At 46.5% G+C, this 23,133-nt stretch overlaps 1 pseudogene; it reads right to left on the bottom strand.

The window, feature by feature from the left end:
* Nucleotides 1–3,396: 3,396 nt before the first annotated feature.
* On the bottom strand, nucleotides 3,397–22,740 carry LOC141983582 (uncharacterized; annotated as a pseudogene).
* Nucleotides 22,741–23,133: the final 393 nt, after the last annotated feature.

The raw sequence follows: 23,133 nt of genomic DNA, 5'->3' as shown, positions 1-23,133 counted from the left end.
ATCATCCTGATTTAGTACAGCTTCCTAATCAAGAGAGAGTGCCATTTTGTACTTGCAGTGATTGTCCAGTTTGTTAAACCTGTTGGTTTACTCAAGAATTAGGAGTTACATTGAGCTGCTAAGGACAAGTGGCTTAAAAGGAGTTAAATTGCAACTAAGCTAGAGAAGTGTAAGGCCACATCATTTCTATCAGAAGTCTGAAGAGAACTAACTTTGCAGAATGTTTGAAAAGGCCAGGGCAGGGACGGCTATTAAGGCAGTCTGTGCTGTTAAACCAAACAGCAGAAGTCTTTGGAGGGGAAACACAATCCAACCCCTGAGCATCAGAGGGCATGATATCCTTATATTCTAGAAGAATCACTTCATCACCTGCAGGCAGCCAAATAAGCAGCAGTCACTGCCAACTCAGTTTAATTAGGTTCCCTGTTAAATATCCCAATTAAGATGAATTCAAGATTAAGACTGTCCCAATTATTGGGAGTAACAAAATGAAATGTGGTCAAAATATTGGGTACACTCTGTGTTCCTTAATGAGAGAGGGCAGCTGTTAATGAGAGAGTGGAAGAGAATGAAAAGAAAAGAAAACCACTGCTGTTTATGAGGAGCTAAATTCAGTTCAAATTACTGGCTTTTTCCAGGACTCTACCCACAGAGCACTGTACCAGAACACTGAGAACAACACGCACATCCAAGGAAACACAAGATAGCAGCATTGCATCATGAGAACTGGCATCAGCTCACTAATAATCTCAAGAGAAGAATACTGTCATAATAAACACGTGACACACCACACCACAGGGTTGGTAAGACACTGCACTTTCTTTCCTGGCTCCACTCGCTTTACCTGGGCCAGCATTACAATGGGTATATTCATATCAGGAGTTAGTTTCCACTGACTCCAAGTACTTACTGTTACAGCTGTAACCATTGCTGAGAGTTGGCTAATCTTTTGGTGTGCATCATGTATTCGACATCACTCTCCTTCCCCTGCTCTGCAATTGCAGGTTTCGCTAAAGATAAAAAAAAAAAAATCCCATGAACAATAAAATAAAATATGGCTATAGTTTTTCTTCTGTAAATTTAGTCTGTCTGGAGGCTTCCTGATCTGCTGAGTTCTGGTCATTAACACAGTAAAGGCTAGATTCACAAAGTACGTAGGTGCCTAACTGCTTCTTTAGGCACCTAAGTCTAACATTAAGGCATTAGTAGCACCCTCAGAACTGCCATTGAGCTACCACCCTATCCTTTAGGCACCTATGTTTGTGCCAGCGACATGCGCAAAGCCACCTAAGTCCTGATGCTGCTCCATAGCCCATGAGCTGCTTGGAGCCCTAGCTCAGGATTCTCAAATGAGACATTCCCCTACCTGTCTTACCCTGGGGCTGACCCAGGAGGCTTTCTCAGAACACACCTACTGCATTGGGCCTCACACAAAAGTCAGCCAGGAGTGAGAGACAGAGAGAGATGGTGTGTGTGTCTAGAATAGCTGGGATTCTGGAGAGCTGTATTCAAATCCTGACTCTGCCTGATTTGGAGCAGGGACTTGAACACAGCTCTCCCAGGTCAATGCTCTAATCATTAGGTAATAGGTACTTTAGACTGGATATAAATAATTAATGCACCAGCCCTTCAGTCACCATAGAGACTTGCAGGATAGACAAGACATGAATCTCTAATGTAAAAATGCTTCTTTGGGGGGCTCCTTCCTCCATCACAGAGAGGCAAAAGAAGGCACAAGCCCAATTATTTTCCTTTGCAAGTCACCTGTAAAGGAATTTCCCTAAATGCCTCACCTTGGGGTCCCAATCCTAGCTACAGAAGCAAGAGAAAGAGAGTCCTGTGTAGCTCGCCAAAAATGGAGCAACAGGGTCTGACGTATCCTCAGATGCGCACACTCCTTGTCATTTGCACTTCCACTCTCCACTGCCCTGCCTTTACCCGTATTGTCCCCTCTGCCCTTGGAGACTCACTTCTGGCATAGAGCAAAGTTCTTTACTTTTACTTTTTTAATGGAAGCCTACCAGCCCTGAGGGGACTGCAGGGCTAATCAGCAGTGCCTTCCACACAGGATGCAAATGAATGTCCATTATAATACCTTGTTTGTCCACAGCACCTTCTGTCTAAGGAGCTCAAAAGTGCTTTACAAAAAATGAATTAATTTGCACAATACATTGAGAGGTAGGTCAGTATTAACCCCATTTAACAGATGGGGAAACTGAGGCCCAGAGTTGAAGTGAGCTTCCCAAGGCCACATAGCAAATCAGTGGCAGACCCTGGCTCCCAAGTCTGTGTTTTAACCACTGGGCCATGCTGTATCTCTAGGGAGGTGTAGAAAGACTATACTTAAATGCAGCTTCTGTAAAGCAAGGACTGGCTGTGTAAACTTGTCATTTAAGGAAAAGGCTTCAGTGGGAGTTTGTGTTCAATATAAAGCTTCCAACAGTTTCCCTGGAGGGTCCTTTCATGTAGTGGCGTCTTCTTGAGCCATGCTCTGAAATTGGCTTGCTAACACAGCAATCACAAAGAAGGGATAGGGATGAGAAACAGCATGCAATGAGATCTTGGGTGTGTGCAGGACTCTTTGGACAGGAAAGGGGCTTCGGGGAGTTTGACCTGAGCCGGCAGAGTACAGAGACTAGTCTGAACAGGCTCCCTGACCAATGCCTGGTGCAGCGTGGGAGAGGAGCAGAGGGCAGTGTGCATTGTGGAGGCTATTACACCGATACTTGCTGCCTACACTTGCACTGTATTGATGGAGAATGGGACAGCGGCAGATGCCATGGCATTAGCCTTGCTCAGGTCAAGTGCAATCCAAATGTCTGTGTGAACTGAGCCTGTGAACTGTTGGGTGCAATTTTGTTTGTGAAGGCATGGTGTGCTACAGGAGTGCTGGGGGATCCAAAGAGTGGCAAGGATGCCAAATTTCTATAGGGTAGACAAAGCTCAAGCAGGCAGGATCTTCTGATCAAACCAGAGTCCTCCTTTGAAAGCTTGGTGTTAAGTCCTGGGTCAAGTGCAGGGAACACATTTCTATGTCAGGTTAACCACTGAGACTTGCAAGCACATTTATCAAACCAGACATTTTCAAAAGCGTTCTCTTCGAATACTGGATGCCTAACCTGTGACATCCGGTGCCTGAGTTTCAGAGGTGCTGAACTCCTGCAGCTCCCATTGACTTGCAGTTGCTAGGGTCTGGTACCTCTGAAAATCATCTTCTGGGTGTCTCGAGCTGGGCACTCAAAATCCAAGGTAATTTTGGGAAATCTGGGTCTACACATCTCAGCTGTACCATGTGACTCCATTTAATCTCATCCCTCCCCACAGCCTCCAGATGATCACTCCTCCCATTGCCTGATTCCTTCCTGTTCTGGTGCCTGCCAGCTCATTGATTCCTGACTAGTTCATCTCCTTTTCACACACACCCTTACTCCACTGCCCAGCACTGCCCCACCCCCAGTCCTGCAAGGCTCTGTGCCCAGCAGCCGGTTGCTGTGTGGCATGCAGTCTCTGGTGCTGTCTGAACTGTGGCTGGTATCGGAAGCTCTCCCCGCATTGGGTGCATTGGGAAGGTTTCTCTCCCCGGTGGATGCTCTGGTGGCTGTGAAGGGTGGCGTTCCGACTGAATCCCTTCCCACACTCGGCACAGCTGTAGGGCTCCTCTGGTGACTGTGGAGGTTGGAGCACTCGATGAAGCACTGCCCGCAGTCAGCACACTGGTAGGGTCTCTCTCCAGTATGGGTTCTCCAATGCTTGACGAGGTGCGAGCTCATCCCGAAGCTCTTTCTGCAGATGGTGCAGCGGTAGAGTCTCTCCCCTGTGTGGGTCCTGTGGTGCTGGAGGAGGTTGAAGCTGCGGCTGAAGCCCTTCCCAGCAGTCCGGACATTTGTAAGGTCTCTCTCCCATGTGGGTGATCTGGTGTCTAACCAGGGTCGAGGTCTGAGCAAAGGTTTTCCAGCGCTCAGCACACTGGTAGGACTTCTCTGCCCGGTGGCCAATCAGTCCAGAGTGCTCTCTGATGCTTCTCCTGTAGCTGGGGCATTGGTAGGGTCTCTCTCCGGTGTGCACTCGCTGGTGGGTGGTGAGGATGGAGCTGGTGACGAACCCTTTCCCGCACTGGGTACATTTATAGGGCTTCTCTCCCGTGTGAGCCCTCTGGTGTTTGACTAGGTCCGAGCTCTGCCGGAAACATTTCCTACACTCAGCACACTGATAGGGCTTCTCTTCTGTGTGGATCCGCTGATGTTTCACCAGGTCTGAACCCTGGTTGAAGCTCTTCCTGCACTGAGTGCATTTATAGGGCCTCTCCCCAGCGTGGGTCCTCTGATGTTTAATAAGGTCTGCACTCCGGCCAAAGCTCTTCCCACACTCTGTACAGCTATAGGGTCTCCCCCCACATGGATTCTCTGGTAATTAATAAGGTTGGAGCGGACACTGAAGCTCTTCCTACACTCCATGCATCTGCAGGGACTCCTCTCTCTGATGCAGAACGAGGTCGGGACTCCGGAGGAAGCTCTTCCCACACTCAGCACATTTGTAAGGTCTCTCCCCCGTGTGGGTTCTCTGATGCTGGGTAAGCGCTGAGCCTCAAGTGAAGCTTTTTCCGCATTCAGTACACATGTTTGATTTCTCTCTCATCTGGGTTCTGCCCTGGACAGGGAAGCCTTTGGGTCTCCTGCAGTGTTTTGGAGGTATTGTGTCTTGTCTCTTCTCTCCAGAGTTTCTCTGCTCTCTTTCTGACCTGTGCTGACCCAGACAGTTTCTTCCCTGGTCAGGACTCAGGGAAACATTCCTGTTAGAGCTTCCCGATAACAGCCCAAGTGATCTCTCAGAGCCTTTCTGCTGAGGATTTTGCACCTGATTTCCACTCACCATCCCATCATCTGCTGGAAAGAAGGAAAATTCAGACATGATTCATGTCTTTTATTTGACAGAATGAAAACTTTGGGAAGGGAAATTGCAAAGTGCTCACAGTTGTTGGGTTTTTTTATTTGTAAAAATAGTGTTGATAAGCTTGAAAATCAGGATATAAATCCCACAAAACTCTTTCCCAGAGGCAGAAACAAGGACTTGGTAGGTGCATTTTCCAAAGATCTGCTCTGCCTTTGCTAATTCACTCCCCATCTGCAAGGGAGCAGCAATAAGAAATTAACAGGATCACTCATAGAGCAGTAGCACTAACTCATTGGATATGTTAATTTCACTTCATCCTTTCACAGCACAGCACTAGGGTTTGATGGTAGATCAAATGGGAGCTGACTAAAGAGGTTGGGGAAAGGAGGAAAATGTGAGAAGGTGAAAGGGAGGCAACTTGTGAGCAAGAGAAGAGAGACGGGGGGAGTAAGAAAGCAGCAAATGAACAAAAGAAAAAAGGGGACACCACATGGGGAGGTGAGAGAGAAAAAAACCTAATTGCACACAGAACAGAAAGAGACAGACAGGATAGGATAGGGTCGAAAAAAAGGACCAAAGAAAGGAGGGGATAAGAGAAAATAGAAAACGTGGGAAAGTGAGAAGAGACAAAAGAGAAAATAAAAAGGAGAGAAATTCTGGGATGTACTAGAGGAGAAGTTGAGGTCTAGTGATTGTACAAGAGGAGGGAGGAGCACACAGGAGGGAAAGGACCATGTGCCAGGCATAGCAGACACTGTGCACAAGAGGAGTGGACAGTTTGTCTGAGCTCCCTGTCCCCACATTCAGACACCTGGATCAGTTCTATCCTCAGATACTTTACTGGGAGTTGTGCCCATGTATCCGAGGATTTGAAGCCTTTTTAATTTCAGCTTTCTTTTACTGAACATTTTAAAGGAGCTGACATTGGGTAAAAAACAATTTAGGGTGGGATTTTCAGAAGCACTTATAGCTTCCTAACTCTGCTCCCATTGAATCCAGTGGACATTTTACCAGTGACTACAATGCTGAGCACTTTTGAAAAATCCTTAAATGCTCAGCTAAATACAAATGCTAAATGCAATGCATTATTAAAGACTACTGTTAGTGCAACATTAAGGTTAGAATTTAAACGCAGAAGTCAGGAAATATAAATGCTGAGGTTCTCATAGCTCTCTCTAACTCATGTACGCTGCATGTACTGTATGTTAAGGTTATAGTTAACCATCTAACATTTAACCATCTAACTAGAAATCAAAAATATTGTGTCAATCAGCCTTGCAAAACTGTCATGAAAATATTATTAGGCCATGCACAAAATCTTGCCCTTCTTTTATCATGAGGATGAAATAAACAATGGTATTTGACTTGACCATCAAAATATTAAAAAATATGACTCATCTTAGCTGAACAGAATTTTGCAAAGCTGACTTGCAAAGTGGCAGGGCTGGTATCCAAAAAGAATGTAAGATGTCTGGGGCACAGATTGTCTTTTTTTATTACATGTAGAACAGATTACCAAGAGATGTGGTGGGTTGTCTATTACTTAGATTCTTTAAATTGAGATTGGAAGTCTTTCTAAAAGAGATGCTGTAGTCCAATCACAAGTCACTGGGCTAGATGCAAAAACTGGGTTAAATTCTATTGCCTGCTTTATACAGGATCAGACTACAGGATCATAATGGCCCCTGCTAGCCTTACAATTGAGGAATCTAGGAGAGATATAAATGTTTAACTTATTCCTCACCTGTGCATGAGGGTTGGATATTTGGGACACCCAGCTCTTCCCCCTGTTCCATCTGAGATTCAAAGTCCATCTTTGGAATAGGAAATCCTGCTAACAGAAAGCAATAAGAAAGTATAGCAGTTAGTTAAATGTTTAATGTAATGATAGTTGCATGATTTGAAACCCCCAGGGGAGACTAGAGAGGTGGAAGGAGCCAGTTCCTGGGTCCATTCAGAGCAATCAAAGGCTCCTTCTCCTCACAGCTCTTCAGAAGCCCCTCATCTGTTTGTCTCCTACATTAACTTCCCTTCACTGATCTGGTCACAATGGCACCCTTGGATCCAGGGAGGTATTTATATTGCAGGTTCACTGTTTGAACACAAACCAATATACAGTTTAGGTATCAGCGATCCTCTTATTCTCCCCAAACTCATGCTAGGACAGGCCCTTAGTGGAGAGGCAGGGCAATGGGGAATGGGAGTTTGCTCTCTTCCTGGTGCAGCATCCCAACATAGCAGCAGCTGGGACACTTAGAGCCTTGCAGCATACACCTGTCCCGCTCCCCTGACATCAGAGAGATTCTTTGGACCCAGATCCTAGTCCGGCCTGTGGCAGGTTTGGATTAATTGGGTACATGAGTATTCTCCCAAAGAGAGGGAATCCTAAGGTGGGATAAAACCAGCATAGTGGCTTGTATGTCACTGCCTCCCAAGGCCCCACACTGGGAGTAGGGAGTGTAGCTATGTCCAGCTAATCCTCATGTGCTGTTGCCAGCCAGTGCAACTGAGTCTTGGAGGAACTTATGTTGGTATAACTATGTTGCTTAGGGGTGTGGAAAATCTGCATCCCTGAGCAGAGGCACTGACTTTCTGTGTTCCTGGGGGGTTCTCGACCCCCCACTCCACCCCTTCCTGCCCTCGCTCCTCCCCCCTGCCCCTGCATCTCCTGCATGCTGCTGAACAGCTGATGGTGGTGGGCAAGAGGCGCTGGGAGAGAGAGGGAGGAGCTGACTGGCAGGGCCACCGGCGGGTGGGAGGGATGCGGGGTAGGGAAGGACCTGATCCGTGGGGCTGCTGAGCACCCTTTTTTTTTTTCCGGAGCACATAAGGAGTTGGCGCCTATGCCCGAGTGATGCAGTTATACTGACCTAACTGCCGGTGTAGACAGTGCTGTGTGACAGGAGGGCTTCCCCCATCGATATAGCTGCCACGTCTTGGGGAAGCTCTCCCATCGGCGTAGACAGCATCCTCACTAAGCGCTGCAGCACTGGTGCAGCTGTGCCACTGCGGCACTGTGAGTGTAGACAAGCCCTTGGAGTGACTTGGGAGGATGCTGTAAGCTACACTGCAGGATTAGAGCAGCACCCAACAGGCTGAGGCTCAGGGAGACATAAAGGCAGCTTACACGGCTGCTCCAGGGGCACCAGTCTTGAGGATCTGGGCCGTTGTCTGCATTCAAGAAACAGCAGAATGAACTACTCCCCAGCTCACCTGGAAGGCGGGCATAAGGAGCAATGCCACCATCTGCTGCTCTCTGATATTCCCATCCTGGGTGCAGACTGACTTCTGGGAGAGGCTGGCTACACTGGAGGAGGAGAGGAGGGAAAAGGTGGCCGCATGGGGAGTCCAAAGGCTGGGCCAGGAGCGTGGCTCATGGTGTCAGGTGGGACAACAAACCGAGGAACAAGCGGGGAGGTTAGCGAGGGGGCTGAGGTGAAAGAAGCAGCTATCTTGTTCGAGGAGTCGGAGCTGCGAGGAGAAGCCATGCAACAGGGCCCTGGGCTGCAGTTACTATGGCGACAGAAGCAGAGAAATTCAGCAGGTGTGAGTGAGCAGCCCTGAGCCTGCAGAAGCCCAGATGCTCCTGAACAGCCCCGATCCCCTCTGCTGGTGCCTGCCTAGGCAGGGAAGGTGATGTAGGGCTGGCTGGCTTCAGGGAGTCATGGTAGAGGATAATCAGTGGGGCCAATTGCCTCTTGAAGTCCCACTCCCTTAAACTAATCTAATGCTCTAACCCTTAGAGTACACTCCCTTCCCTGGGATGGCACAAATCTTCCTGGCAAATATTGCTGTGGAAACTACACTCCGGTCTTGCAAGTGGGGAAAGGAGCATTCTCTGTATCCCCTTTTCAGTCAACCCATAACCACTCTCCAATCTGCGGTTCAGAGCATTTGTGTGCTCCGAATCCTGTGCAATATGCCCTGCACTGCTGGTTGCCAGCAGAGACCTCACTGCATGGTGAGCCCCCTACTCTGCACTCTGCTTGCTCCCAGATGTCAGAGGATCACAGGAGGTAGAGATGGAAGAGATTGATTAAGACCTCAGCCAGCCCCTCTGCCAGAGCCGGGTGTAGTGTCTGATAGAGAACAGAGCCTATGCTGCACTGAGCCTTGCTAGACCCACTTTCAGCTGTTCTGGCATTTTCTAAATCCCCCAAGATCTGGCCTTAGATGTGTTCCCCGTTCATGTTAAACTCCCCGTGGGGAGTGTTAGGAAAGTCCCTTTTTGTCCTAACTGCAGGGAAACATAGACTGGGATCATAGCCTGAACTAGGAGCTGCCTCCTCTCTCTCCTCCTTTGTATTCCTGCTTTACTAGCGCTCATGGGTTGCAGCTTCCGGCAAGGAAGAGCACAACACACTTCCTGGGAGGAGCAGGTGACTCGCCCAGCTTACCTCAAGGTGCAGCTCCAGTGACAACTTCCTGTCAGAGCAGTACTGCTGAGGTGCACTGAATCCAATGGGAACCTTTCCCCAGCTTCTGGATCAGGGATTTTGAGCTACACTTTGATCAGTGACAGCTTGAGGCATGCAGAAATCCTCCAAAAAGTGCCATATTTCGGGAGTTTACTGTAGGCATCCTGCACACACCCACATTGCATATCATTTCAAAGCTTATTTTATGTATGTTTAGCTGGAGTATGATGTGGAGCTGCCAGGTGGTTTGGTAAACCTGCAGGCGAGGTGTAACAATGGCATCCAAAATGAGAGAGCGTCATGTTTTGGCACAACTTCAGAAAAACTGCAACATGACACCACCTCACTGTGGTGATTATTGGTCAAAGCTACCAAATGACAATGTATTGAACTATTTTGACTGGTTTTGCATAAGCAAGTTTGTTTATTTTCCAGAAAAAGTTTAAGCTGTTTATCATGTGGCAAAAATGGCAAATAGCAACATTTTGCAATGTACTATACTAACATGAAACGTCCTCACATTGCATATACTTAATTGTCAAAATATCTCACAAGTGATTAGAATAGTTTTTTATATTTTCAGTTGAAATTTGCTGACCAGATCAGTCTCACCCTGAAGACTGTGCACCAGTAGCAGTAGTAAGCTCATAGTTTGTACCTGATAGTGGGTAGCCAGAAACGTACATGAATTCCTGCTGTTAATACTTTCCGATTTTTAAGCTTTTGTTGTACAGTGTACCCTGGAGTCTGCCCAGTAGAAGATTTAAATTTGTAATTGCCTATGCATGCAGTAATAGCCTTGGAAATATTCTAGAAAGTAGCTTTTTAATTCAGTGACACTTATGCACAGGTCAGTATGGAGGATACAAGCCGCTAATAGCTTACATCAAGGAGAAAAAGACTCCCCACAAACTTATTTGTCAATAAAATCACAAGAACGCAAAACTGTCCAAGGCCACCAGTGCTGGAAAATAATTGGTCCTGTTGCATTGTTTGCCTGAGAAAAACACACAAGACAAGAAACTTCATAAAAGAGAAACTTTTGAGAGAGCAACCAGTCTTAGGGAGGCACCACTTCAAAGAGGAGATGATGACATGTTGCACAGAATATCCTTGGAAGACTTGATTGCTAAGGATGCAGTCTATCACTCAGCACTGCATTTCTTCCTACTTGAGTACAACAACTCTTTAAAGCAAAACCATCTAGTTACAGTGCAACAATACAGTCTCCTTTTGGCATTGCATTTTATCAGATGAGAGCTAGACAATGATCTTATGTACAAGAAAGTTCTTCTGTCCAACCTGCTACAAAGATATAAAGCCCTACTTCCATCAGATGTAGAAACTGCAAGCTATTCTAGTAGCAAATTACAGGCAAGATTCGAAAAACATTGTGGTTCTGCAATTTTATTCCATGCAAAGCATGGACAGGGCAAGTCTATCATTGTCTATGCAACGTAACATTAGCTAATGCTATCCAAGTTGATAATAATCTGAAGCAGGCACTTAAGTCATCCAAATATTTTGTGGATGTTCTTCTGGTGAGTGAGCCTGCTGAGCAGCTTTCAAATTAACAAGTGTTTTGTATAATACCGTTTCAATCCTTTGGTCTGAAATAGCCAAAATAAAAGCCTCAGAATATTATCCAAAGCCAGGTGATTGTAGTTTACAGAGGTCAGGTACTTTTGTGCCCCAACTGCTGCAGACGTTTGTTCTTTGGTTGATAGATAAAGGGGCATACGATTCAGCCAGCAATGAGTATCATCCTTAGAAGACATTCAAAGAAGATGCCTCTCAACTGCAGAGTAGGTAATATCTAACCATTCTGAAATGATCACACCACTGCATAGAAGCCTTACTGCACAGCTACACCATGAGTTTGGGTCTCGCAATTTAATTGCCATACTACAACTTAATGGATTCTGCATCAGTTATGATTAAGGCTCTGTGTTTGTCAAGGAGGTCACGGAAGTCATGGATTCCGTGACTTCCTCCGAGCTGTGTGACTTTTGCAGCAGCTGGTGTGGCTGACCACAGGGCCACTCGAGCAACTGGTTGTTGGCTTATTAAGAGGGGGCACTTGATCTACAAGTTGTGGAGATTCTGCATTATGGCATGTGTTAGACAGGAGGGTGAGACTAGAAAGTCTAACGAAGGCAGTGTTTCACCACCAGCGGTCACAAAAGGCAATTGGGGAAGGGTGGAGGCTGTTGAAAATTTTATTGCCGTCTAAAGGAAAGAATCTTGCTCTTTGACTTGCTGCAGACCCTTACCCTTGAAGGTCCAGTATTCTTTGTCAACCTCCCAACACTCCTTATCCCCCAATACATTTTATATGTTTATAATTCATACTTTTTTTACGCTCAATCTAGAGCAAATGTAAGGCAGTTGTGAAAATGTTTAATTTCAAATAAGGATTTGCAAACTCTAATGGCCTTAAAAATCTTTGAATTACGTAGCACTGGTTTAGGTTCTTTCCAGGGATTCTTGGAATTTTTAATATTTCTCCAGAACAGAAGCTTTTATTTAAAAAAAAAAGAGTCAAGAAAAAAGTAGCTTCTAGCCTTTCTGGTCCTAAGGAAAACCTTCTGCAGTGCTGTCTTCCCCAACCTGTAGACAGACTGAAACAATACCTCTGAGGGGCCTGATCCAGCAAGATTTAGTGACAACCTTCAGTGACACATCCTAGTAGAAGCGTAGCACAATACCAATGATCCCAATGGTATGTTCATGCTGAAACACATCACCACCACTAGCTAATGTCAACACTAGCTGTTTCCCTGTGGATCACTTAGTCGTAGCATTTGCTTAACATACTTTATCCTGCTAATAGTTACATTCAGTCGACTCATTCCCTATACATAAATATAACAAATTCCTGTCCTCAGTCATATTCCTTGCTTCTCCATTCATTTCAGGCTCCCTTGCCACTCCCTTAAGCTATCCATCACACTTATTTTTAAGTTATTCTTTTTGTGGAAAGGGAAAATCTGCCATAACCACTTATTTTATATCAGGAACAAAAAGAATCCTAACAAGAGTATTGGTCCATTACTATATGTAAATGGTAGAATTATCTGTAATAATAAAGAAAAGGCAGAAATATTCTGTATTTGGGAAAAAAGCAACGTAGTTATATGTAACACTCTTTCCATTCCACCAATGTCTCAGAGGATGTTAAACAGCAGCTACTAAAGTTAGACATTTTAAAATCAGCAGGTCTGGCTAGCTTGCATCCAAGAGTTTTAAAAGAGCTGGCTGAGTAGCTCACTGGACCACTAATGTAAATTTCAGTAAGTCTTGAAACACTGGGGAAATCCCAGAAAACTGAAGGAAAGCTAATGTTGTGCCAATATTAAAAAAGGTAAATGGGAAGATGAGGAAATTATAGGTCTGTCAATCTGGCATGGATCCTGAGCAAGATAATGAAGCAGCTGATACAGGAATTGATTAATAAAGAATTAGAGGAGGGCGTTTTTCTAGTGAGGTCCCACAGAGATTGGTCTTGGCCCTACATTTTTATCAATGAACTGGAAGAAAATCTAAAAGTTTGCAGATGACAAAAAATATCATACAGCCATGTAACTATCCTTTTTTGCAATTACAAATAACCAAACCCCAAACAGAAAACAAACAAATTGGGAGAATTTGGTGTGGACAAACCTCTCATCCCAGGCACCTCCCCAATATAGGTCCTTCTTTAGAGGGTACTGCTGGGATCCTCTTTGGGGCTGGTGAGCTTTCCTTCAAAGTGATGGCTAGCGGGAGAGATACTGCAAGTGGGGAAGAATCTTCACTCCCCTTCTCTGTAAGGGCAAAGGTAGAGCCACAATAGGTTCTTCGCTTCCCATCACACCCTGGAAGGAGGGCCTGGGGGAACAGCTCCACTCCTGCTCTACCTTTGTGAAAGGGAGTTGTCTGCACTCAGGGATTCCCTGTGCACTGACTAACCCCAGAATTCTGCTCTGCTCTCACACAGGCAGAGAGGTAGTTCTAGGTTAGGATTCCTGCAGGTGGTGCTAAGCCTGAAGGAGAAAGCCAGCTACAATCCCAGATTGCATGTGGGTAATGGGAAATTGTGAGGGCAGGTTTCACTTGTACAATGCAGACAGCTGGACAATAATGTTCTCCTTCCACTCATGCAATGAGTTCTCTTCTGCCACTTCAGTCAGTCACCCTGTTGTTGGCATAATATCCATCTCCTGCCATGCAGAACGACCATCCTGCATCCCTCCACTGTACCAGTTTTCCATCTCTATGGACCGCCTCTGAAAGCAACTCTCTTCTCTTCAGCCACTTTCTTTTGCTGCTATTAGGGAACACTAAGGCATTTGGGATACAGTTTGTATGAAAGACAATGCTGACATTTGCAGAATTGACTAGTGCTTTTGGGTACCCAAGTTGACACCTTAATGGGACTACTTTCAGGGACAAGGCTGAATGCACCTACCGCAGACATTCAAATAGGGGAGGAGAGATTCTCATCCAGCTACCTGGTGGAAGCAAAGAATGACTCCAGTTGGGGATCAGTACATTTGTGACATTAGAATGGGAACACAGCATCAGTTCTGGAGAGGTACAGGATGCCACAATATCGTGGCAAATACTAGCAATGGGTCCAAGCCTGGTATAAGTCTCCCTAATGTAAAGATATAGGATAGTCAATGTTTGTTCACCTGTACAAACACCAAACTCAATTTTCTGTGACATTTCAACAGAACTCTTTCTTAAACAGGCAAATAAAATCCATAGAAATGAGAACAAATATTTTAAATAGATGCTCTCCTAAGCCTGGCAGCACTAGGGGGTTACTGCCTCTGGCTAAGCAGTCCATAGCTTCAGTAACATCATGTGCATTTCATGGCTTGCACTTTTTCTCAGGATCACCATTCTTATGTCACCTCTTGCTTTTTGCCCTTGCCAGCCTCCTATCATTGGGAGTTGGTTGCGGTCTTAAAAGCCCATCATTATCGCTATCCCTACATTCAGATTTTGTGTGTGTGTATTTACAACTCAACATATTTAATCATTTTCGTTCTAGACTAAATAATGAAATAAATTTCTTCCCCACTTGGCTTTGAGGATGGAACAGGCATCTCAATAGGTATTTTGTTTACCACAAAGTTTTCTGGAGCTAGAGGTATCAGCACCTTCCATATTATTGCCAATTCCACCCCTATCCAGTACCACCAAGCTTTTGTCTGAACCAACATCCCTTTTAGAGGAGGATACAGTAACTCTTCATTTAAAGTCGTCCTTGTTAATATTGTTTGTTGTTACGTTGCTGATCAATTAGGGAACATGCTCATTTAAAGCCCTGCAATGCTCTCTTATAATGTTGTTTGGCAGCCACCTGCTTTGTCCACTGCTTGCAGAAAGAGCAGCCAGTTGGAGCTAGTGGTGGGGGACTTGGAACCAGGATGGACCAGCAGTCCCCCTATCGGCTCCCTGCTCCCCTAAGTTCCCTGTGCGGCAGCCACCCAGCAGGCTATCACTTGCCGGCAGTTCAGCTGTCCCTCCCCCCACTGCCATGTGCTGCTCCTGCCCTCTGCCTTGGAGCTGCTCCTGGGATCCTCCTGCTTGCTGTGTGGGGGTGATGGGGAAGAGGGGTGCTAAAGTCAGGTGTCCCCTTCCCCCCCCCGCACTCCTTTACCCCATTAGGCCATCTCCACAGAGCAGGGTGGGGACACGACAGGGCTCAGGACAGAGGGAGCTTGCTGGCAGCAGCTGCTGTCTCAACTTGCTGATCTACTTAAAAAGGCAGTGTACTTAGAGTATAGTCAGCGTACTTAAAGGGGCAATGCACGTCTCTCTCTCTCTCTCACACACACACAGGTGTGTGTCTGTCTCTCTCTGCCATGCTGTCTCCCCTCCCTCCATTTGTGCTGCCTTATAGAGTGAGAAGTTACATTAACAAGTGTTAACCCTTGAGGGCTCAGCTGAGTGCTAGTTCATCATTTAGCAGTAAGGCATTCCCTGGGAAATATCCCACCCTCTTCCACCCTCTGACTTCACCACCTCAACCAAGCTTAACAATCATCATTGCGGTGTACAGTATTAAATTGTTTAAAACTTATAGTGTGTGTGTGTGTGTGGTGTGTGTGTGTATAGAGTCTTTTGTCTGGCAAAAAAAATGTCTGTGGAACCTAACCCCTTCCCCTCCCTTTACATTAATTCTTATGGGGAAATTGGATTCGCTTAACATCGTTTCGCTTAAAGTAGCATTTTCCAGGAACATAACTACAACGTCAAGTGAGGAGTTACTGTATATTCATTGTATTAGTTTTCCCTCTCGTAAAGAATGCTTTAGGAAAACATGCTTGGTGGTCAGTTCTCTCCCCATTCCAAAAATTCTGCCTCCCCATATCTTCCTGTGCAGAAAATCCATACTTCCTTCATGTCGTGACTTTATAACCAAAAAAATCACAGCACATGACTACTCTTAGGCTATGTCTACACTACAGACCTTCCAGCTGCACAGCTGTAAGATCTCATGTGTAACCACTCTATGCCAACAGGAGAGAGCTCTCCCTGTCAGAATAATTAAACAACCCCCAACGAGCGGTGGTAGCTATGTTGGCAGAAGAGCGTCTCCCACTGACATAGCACTGTCCACGCCGGTGCTTCTGTTGGTGTAACTTATGTTGCCCAGGTGGTGGTTTTTTTCACCCCCATGACTGACAAGTTTTATTGACAAAAGTGCTAGTGTAGACATAGCTTTAGACATATACGTCATAATCTCCTCTCCATAACAACTGACAATTCCAGATTCATGGTGGTTTAAGTTAAGGTGGTTTATTCAAGGGGAAAAAAAACCACAGAATTATGAAATTAAAATTCATATTAAAGTTTAAGAACACATTTCGTTTAAAATTAAACAAATAGTTTAATTTCTTTTTCAATGCATGTCATCCTCCTCCTGTTCACCAACTTGTCAATTAGCAGACTGCAGTTAAAACAAATTCATCCTACATACTGATTACACCTTTAGAATGTTCATACAGTGCCACCCACAAGGGCCCTTGAGCAAGCATCTTTCTGACAGAAATGTCTATTAGGATGTTAATTGACTTGCTCTCATGGACTAAGTTGTCAAACAGCAGCATATTTGTCACAGACACATTGATTTCACTACCACTTATTCAGCAAATACAGTTCCAAGGATATGGCCCAAGTACCATCACAATGTGGGGTAGGGGAAGTGGGGTTAAATAAATATAATCAATAGGAACTAATCTAAAAAAAGTACCAGAAAGTGGGAAACAGGAGCTTAGGTTCTGAAGGGAGCCACAAGGCCTGGGTGAAGTCTGGCAAGAACGCCAAAGCCTGATTAATGTACGGAGAAAGTGTTATGATTTGATCCATGTTTTACCCTTATCACTGCTAAAAATAAAAGGCCATGATTCCCCTGAATACTTAACTCTTCTCAGTTTCCTCCTGTTGTGGTGCTTCATACCCAAACAATGGCTAGAACCATCATCACACTAAGGATGTGCTCCCTCCCCAACATCACACTGCAATGCTCAGCTAGCTACTCCCTACAGGCAGGGCCGTATTCCCCTTCTTCCCAGCAGTGGTGGTGCCTACTGTGCATGGTGTTTCTGGTGCCGCACTAGCTGCGGCTGGAAGCGGAAGCACTTCCCGCACTGAGCACAGTGGTAGGGATTCTCTCCCGTGTGGATCCGCTGGTGTTTGATCAGATTGGAGTTCCCACTGAAGCACTTCCCACACTCAGGGCATTTATAGGGTTTCTCCCCGGTGTGGGTCCTGCTGTGGTTGATCAGATCGGAGCTCTGGCCAAAGCTCTTCCCACACTCCATGCACGTGTAGGGCTTGACACCGTTGTGGATCCTCTGGTGCTGGATGAGGTGTGAGCGCTGGCTAAAATTTTTGCCACACTCGGGACATTTGTATGGCTTCTCTCCCGTGTGCATTCTCTGGTGTTTTATACATGTGGAGCTATCACTGAAGATCTTCCCGCACTCAGTGCATACATAGGGCTTGTGCCCTGTGTGGATCCTCTGGTGTTTAATAAGGTTGGAGCTTTGGCTGAAGCTCTTCCCACACTCGTGACATGTGTAGGGCTTCTGGCCTGTGTGGATTCTCCGGTGCTGAATAAGGTGTGAGCTCTGGCTGAAGCCTTTCCCGCACTCCGTGCATTTGAAGGGTCTCTCCCCCGTGTGCATTCTCTGATGCTGGATCAGGTGTATGCTTCGACTGAAGCCCTTTCCGCATTCAGAACATATGGTTGGTCTCTCTGATCGGGGTGTTCGTCGGGGGACAATATCCTCTCCTTGCTCCTGGAGGTCTCGTTCATCATGAGTGGATTCAGTTTGTTTCCTCTCTGAAGGGTCCTCTCTCTGTAGCATTGCTGAGTTGTGCTGACTCACGTGGGCTTTTCCCAGGTCCGGACCCTGGGATATGTCTCCTCCGGATCTCACTGAAAACACCCGCTGCAGTTCCATGCTTGCAAAATCTTCCTGCTGAGGAATCTCCTCCTCTCCACTGTGATCTCCTGGCAAAGATAAGATTATTCCAGACGTGGTTATTCTCTGTGCTTGGGAGAAAGGCGTACAGGTGAGGGTAGACAATACTAGCAGAAGTGAGTCAGGAAGGGCAGAAAGCCATCCTTGATATTTGCCCAGGAGATAGGAGAACTGGTTACAATGTAAGAAAACTAATGACAAAACGGAACAAGATGACATGAGGCAGAACCATAAGCTCACAGTTGCTATTGGAATTCCAACTTCTTTTACTTCACTCATTGAGTGTTTCCAAGTTGGTTCCGCTTATTCCTCACCTGTGTGGGTGTATGTCAAGAGCTCCGTTTCCATGAGAGCCTGGTGACCTGGGTCAGATAGTTCTTTGCCTTGTTCCATTTGGGAGGCCATGCCACATTTAGGAATTGGAAAACCTGCTCATGAGAAAGAAAACATCATGGCTTGTTAAATATTCAACCAATGCTTGTCACAAAAGATGTTTTTAATCCCAGCTGCTCTAATGGGGAGGGGAGGGAGCAGAGCAGAGTCTGGAAGGGATGAGTCACCTGAATGGCTGGGAAAGTGTTCCAGCATACAATTTGGGGAATAACGGTTCTGATGGTAGATGTATTTTATCTGTGTAGGAGATTCAAGGATCCCTCTTAATGGGAGAATGATATTACATAGAAAGCCAACAAGAGACCCCCCGAATCCCTTTTTTAAGTTGGTGACAGTCCCGGGTAGAGGTGTGTTGCAAACCCAGGAAATTCCAGCAATGTTTGTATGCTCAGGTGTTAGAGACAAGGACAGGAGTGGGCTGTCAACTGCACTTCTGAAAATCCTTCTAAATGGGCGGGGAGAGTCACACCCAGGTTCTGAGGATTAAAGGGTCTGAACCCCCCAGGAAAGAACCTTGTGCTGAAGCAAATGAAATCACTTCAGAGATGCTCATAAAAAAGGTGACTCCTTACCTAGTGAGATGAGATTCTGGTAGTTCTCCTGCATGTCATCCCTGTTGAGTTCCATCAGCCCTTTGCCATAAAGCCCTGCTAGGTCTTTGGACAGCACAACCACAGCATAAAATGCCAATGGTACCTAAAACAAGCATTCTCCATTCAGTATTTGCTGCTCCAAGGACAATCTCACTGCTAAGTAGCAAGAGGTAGTGAGAGGAGCAGGAGGGGCACAGGAACTGGGAGTTGCTGCAGAGAAGAACAGATGAGACAGAATGGCAAGAAAAAGGGAAGGGGGAAAACCTCAAAAGTCACAGAGAGAGAAAGGAGGATGGGGAAGGAAGAAAACCAAAGGGAGGAGTGGGCAGTCCTACGGTTCACCACGACCAACTAACGTGTTAAAACTAAAACTTGCCCTGTCTACAGTAGTATTTTTAAAAAGCGTTCGCTACCACGCTTAAGTATCTCCTAGGCTCTGGCTGCCTAGAATTTTCACCTCAAGTTAACAGTTTGTTAATTAATGCTAGGTCATTAACACTTTGGTAAAGGCCAGTGTGTATACTTCTCAGATGTTTGTTCCAGGCTATATGTTTATTCTTTACTCTAGGCTGATCCCCAGGGAAACCACAGATGATTGAGAGCTTCCAGACAAGTCTTCATAAAGGTGTTCGCGACTTCAAGTCAATTTGCAATCAACTAACTGGAGGTAAGAACTCACGGGAAGACAGGCCCACAGCGTGAACAAGTGCTTACAGGTGATGGGCTACTTCGCCCACTTGTGCCCATTCACCTATCAACAATGGTTGGGAAAGTGGCATTACTGGCATGTTAAGTGCATACATGTTAGTAGTATGTAAGTTTCAGATCTAATAAGCCATCAAGATGAATAGGACAGGTAACATCCTCAGATTGGGGTTTTTCTTAAAGCACCAGTTTCTTGAGTCCTGTGATTACATGAGAATCTCAAGCTTTTGTTAAACATTTCTCCCCCTAATGGTTGCAAATAAAAGCTTGCAAACTTGAACCCTAAAGGCTCAAAAACGAGGAAAGTAAAAAGAACCCCAAAATTATTTATTTAAAAATAAATAATGATTGGGGGGACCCAACTCAATTTTTTTTTTAATGCCTTGGATTAGCAAAATTGCAGACCAGTTGTTTCAGGCTATATGTAGATCTCCACAATGTGTTACATTCCCTTAAATACCAGATGCACAAGAAACTTTTTAAGCTCTACAGGAACTCAACAGGCAGGCAGCAACTGCCCCCATTGGATGTAGGGCGCTCTACACTGCTCTTGGCAACTCCAAGCACTATGAAACACTATTCTAGCATATGTCCAATATGGGTATGTGAAGGATCGGAAGGGAAGATCACTTTCAATGGCCCTTTTGGTTCCGAGGGCTGGTCTACACTGGGGATTTCAGCCATCGGTGACTTTCCCAACAGCATAGCTGCATCAGAGCAACCCCAAGCGTAGACAGGCAAAACCACTATAATCTGCAATTTGTGCCAGTGCAATTTACCCCTGCTTTAACCAGAAGTGACCAAGGTCTTGTCTACACTAGCAGGTTACATTGATACAGCTCCACTACTGGCTGGACCCAAAGGCTGTAACTGCTGGGATTGCTAAAATATATTAGTTAGGGATGGGCAAACATCCCAACATCCAGGCAACACTTGTATTCGGAGGCCGTATTATTGAATATTAACAAGTAGATAGCTTACAATGGAAATACCATGAATGAAAATATAAGCAATCAGGCAGCAGCAGAGAGGGGCTTCCCATCATACTCAACCTTCAACTGTGCTGCAGCAGCAGCAGAGATCCACAGTAAAGCTAAATTGGCCAGCCTGGAACAGGCAAAGAGAATGAAGCCTCTCTCTCTTCAGAGGAGGCAAAGATAAGTGAATCCTATGGCTCCCCCGCTCCCCCCTTGCTTTAGAATTCTTGTGTGCCACTGGCAAGCATATTCCAATGAAGTGAGCTGTAGCTCACGAAATCTTATGCTCAAATAAATTGGTTAGTCTCTAAGGTGCCACAAGTACTCCTCTTCTTTTTGCGAATACAGACTAACACGGCTGCTACTCTGAAACCTGTCAGTATTCTAGGGGTGTTTTCATTCTGTCCTGAGCCAGGAGACCAAGGAGAGGGTAAGAGTCTGTAACCCTTCCCCCATGCTCATAGTTGGAGTTTTAATAAATGTTTATCATTTTGCTTTTAATTCCACTCAGCTACATGTAATTTTTATGGCTCAGCCAAGATATTTTTGGTTTATAGGGATTACTCTAGTGCGGAGTTCCATGTTTTCAGCAAGACATTTTCTATCCCTTAGGCTCCTGGAATCTGTTCCTGCAGGAGAACGGACAGCATAACGCTTCCATTCTCCACACTGTGAACCCTGGGGACTACTGGGCAAAGATTAGATTTTGAGGAAGCAATCCAATTATATTGTGTATATTTTTCCCCAACACTGAATAATGCTCACTTTCTGCTCCCAATGGTAAGAGATTTTTGCCACAGGGAAGAATATATCTACTTCAATAGCACTAGCCTGCCTGCCAAGTATTACTCTTATCTTTGGGAGACAAGGTGAGCGAGGTAATATCTTTTATCGGACCACCTTCTGTTGGTGAGAGAGACAAGCTTACACAGGGCTGGACTCTGCACCAGCAGACAGACCCCTTTTCATTCTGGCCCCCATTACTGGCTACTAGGGGATTCAGCCTCATTTACACAGCAAGCTGATATCTCTAGATCCTCTAGCTCCATGCTGCTTGCAGAACGAACCCCCATGGTTTTGTAAAGGTGGGAGGCTATAATCCAGCAAGGGGTTGAAGCAGGGGGTAGGAGGCATTCCAGAATTGCAATTCCCCCGTCAGCTGAGTGGGGACAGTGGAACATACAAGCAGCAGTTTGCTATGTCAGGTGTAGTGCTAGAGGATCCTAGGGTGAGATGCTGAAAGAATGGGGTGCAAGTGGCCGGCTGGAAAATGCTAGGGGGATAGAATGCAAGAATAAGAGGATTGTGGGGCTGCTAGACCATGCTGCTCGACCAGAAAAGGGTGCAGTAATAGGGGGAGACTGCTGTATTGTGGCCGGATGGTGGTGTATGAATGGGGAACTGCTGGGGTGTGTCTGGAGAGGGGGGCAAGGATGGGGAGGGCTGCCAGCTGGAGTGCTAGTGAGATAAAAAACATGGAGCAGGGGTTCAAACGGAAATCTGCAAAGGGGCAGGAGGACAGATGATTCCTGGGGAAGGGGGACAAGCTGTGTGAAGGTGGGTAGCTGCAGGAGGAAGTGGGGATAGGAAAAGCTAATGGAAAACGTCAAAAGGGGGTGCAAGAATTGAGCATCACACTCCTGGTCTGTGCCACAGGAAAGGGGTGCAGAAATAGGGTGGCATCCCTGGGGAGCACCGTGGAGGAAGAGTAATAAATGGAAAGGAGCAGGAGCTGAAAGGGAAAGGGAGTCTGGTCTCTAAGGAAACATTGGTTAAGGTGGGAGTGGGGGGAAAGAGAGAAACGTCCCTCATTTTTTCAGCTGGGTGCTGGATGCATTCCCACTCTGGAAGGGGCCCCAGGGGCAGGGCCAGTTTGCGGCTCTCTGTGCCGCTCTCGCAGAAGTCCCATCCTGAAAACACAGTGTCTTTGCTGGAAGTCACGTGGCTTCGAAGCGCCGAGTGATTGTTTTTGCGGCGGGCTGTTGAACGCTGCCCGCCCAGGCTGCCGGACCCCGCCGCCCCCCGCACCAGAGCCAGCCCCGGGAGCAGACGCCTGCGCGCCTCCCCCGCGCACACCTGCAGCTCCGCTTCCACAGCCCCGTTTGACCTACCTGCAAGAAAACGCGGGCAGGGATTGCAGCCTCCAGCCCCGGGCTCTCCTCCCGGAGAGAGCCGGCGCTTCAGCTGGACAGCGCTCCCCACTCACGCCCCAGATTGCAGCTTCCTGCCTGGGCACCGGGGAGGGCAAAGGACGCTTCCTGGGCGGAGCCTGCGGGGCGAGCGGCTACTCCGCGCTGCTGAAGGCGGGGACCTCTCCAGGGATCCTACCCGGCTGGGCACGGCCAGGTGTCGGAGCTGCTGGGAGCCAGGCACCTCGCACCATGGCAGCCGCTGCTCCATGCATGTTAGCGGGAGCATGATCCGGGACGTAGTGAGGGCCAGCCGCAGCAGCCATCTTAGCAAAGTGGTCTGTGTGTGTGTGTGTGGTGGGGGACAGACACCCCCAGACGCGCTACTGAATGTCCAGCCCGTGCCCGGCGTGGAAACACGATGGTGGCGAAAGCCCTTCCTTGCAAGGTTTCAGAGTAGCAGCCGTGTTAGTCTGTATCCACAAAAAGAAAAGGAGGCCTTGTGGCACCTTAGAGACGAACACATTTCTTTGAGCATCAGC

Source organism: Natator depressus, chromosome 1 (genome assembly GCF_965152275.1).
Source record: "Natator depressus isolate rNatDep1 chromosome 1, rNatDep2.hap1, whole genome shotgun sequence".
Taxonomy (NCBI): Eukaryota; Metazoa; Chordata; order Testudines; family Cheloniidae; genus Natator; species Natator depressus.
Note: the sequence above shows the minus strand (reverse complement) of the source record. Positions and strands in the feature narration are given on the sequence as shown.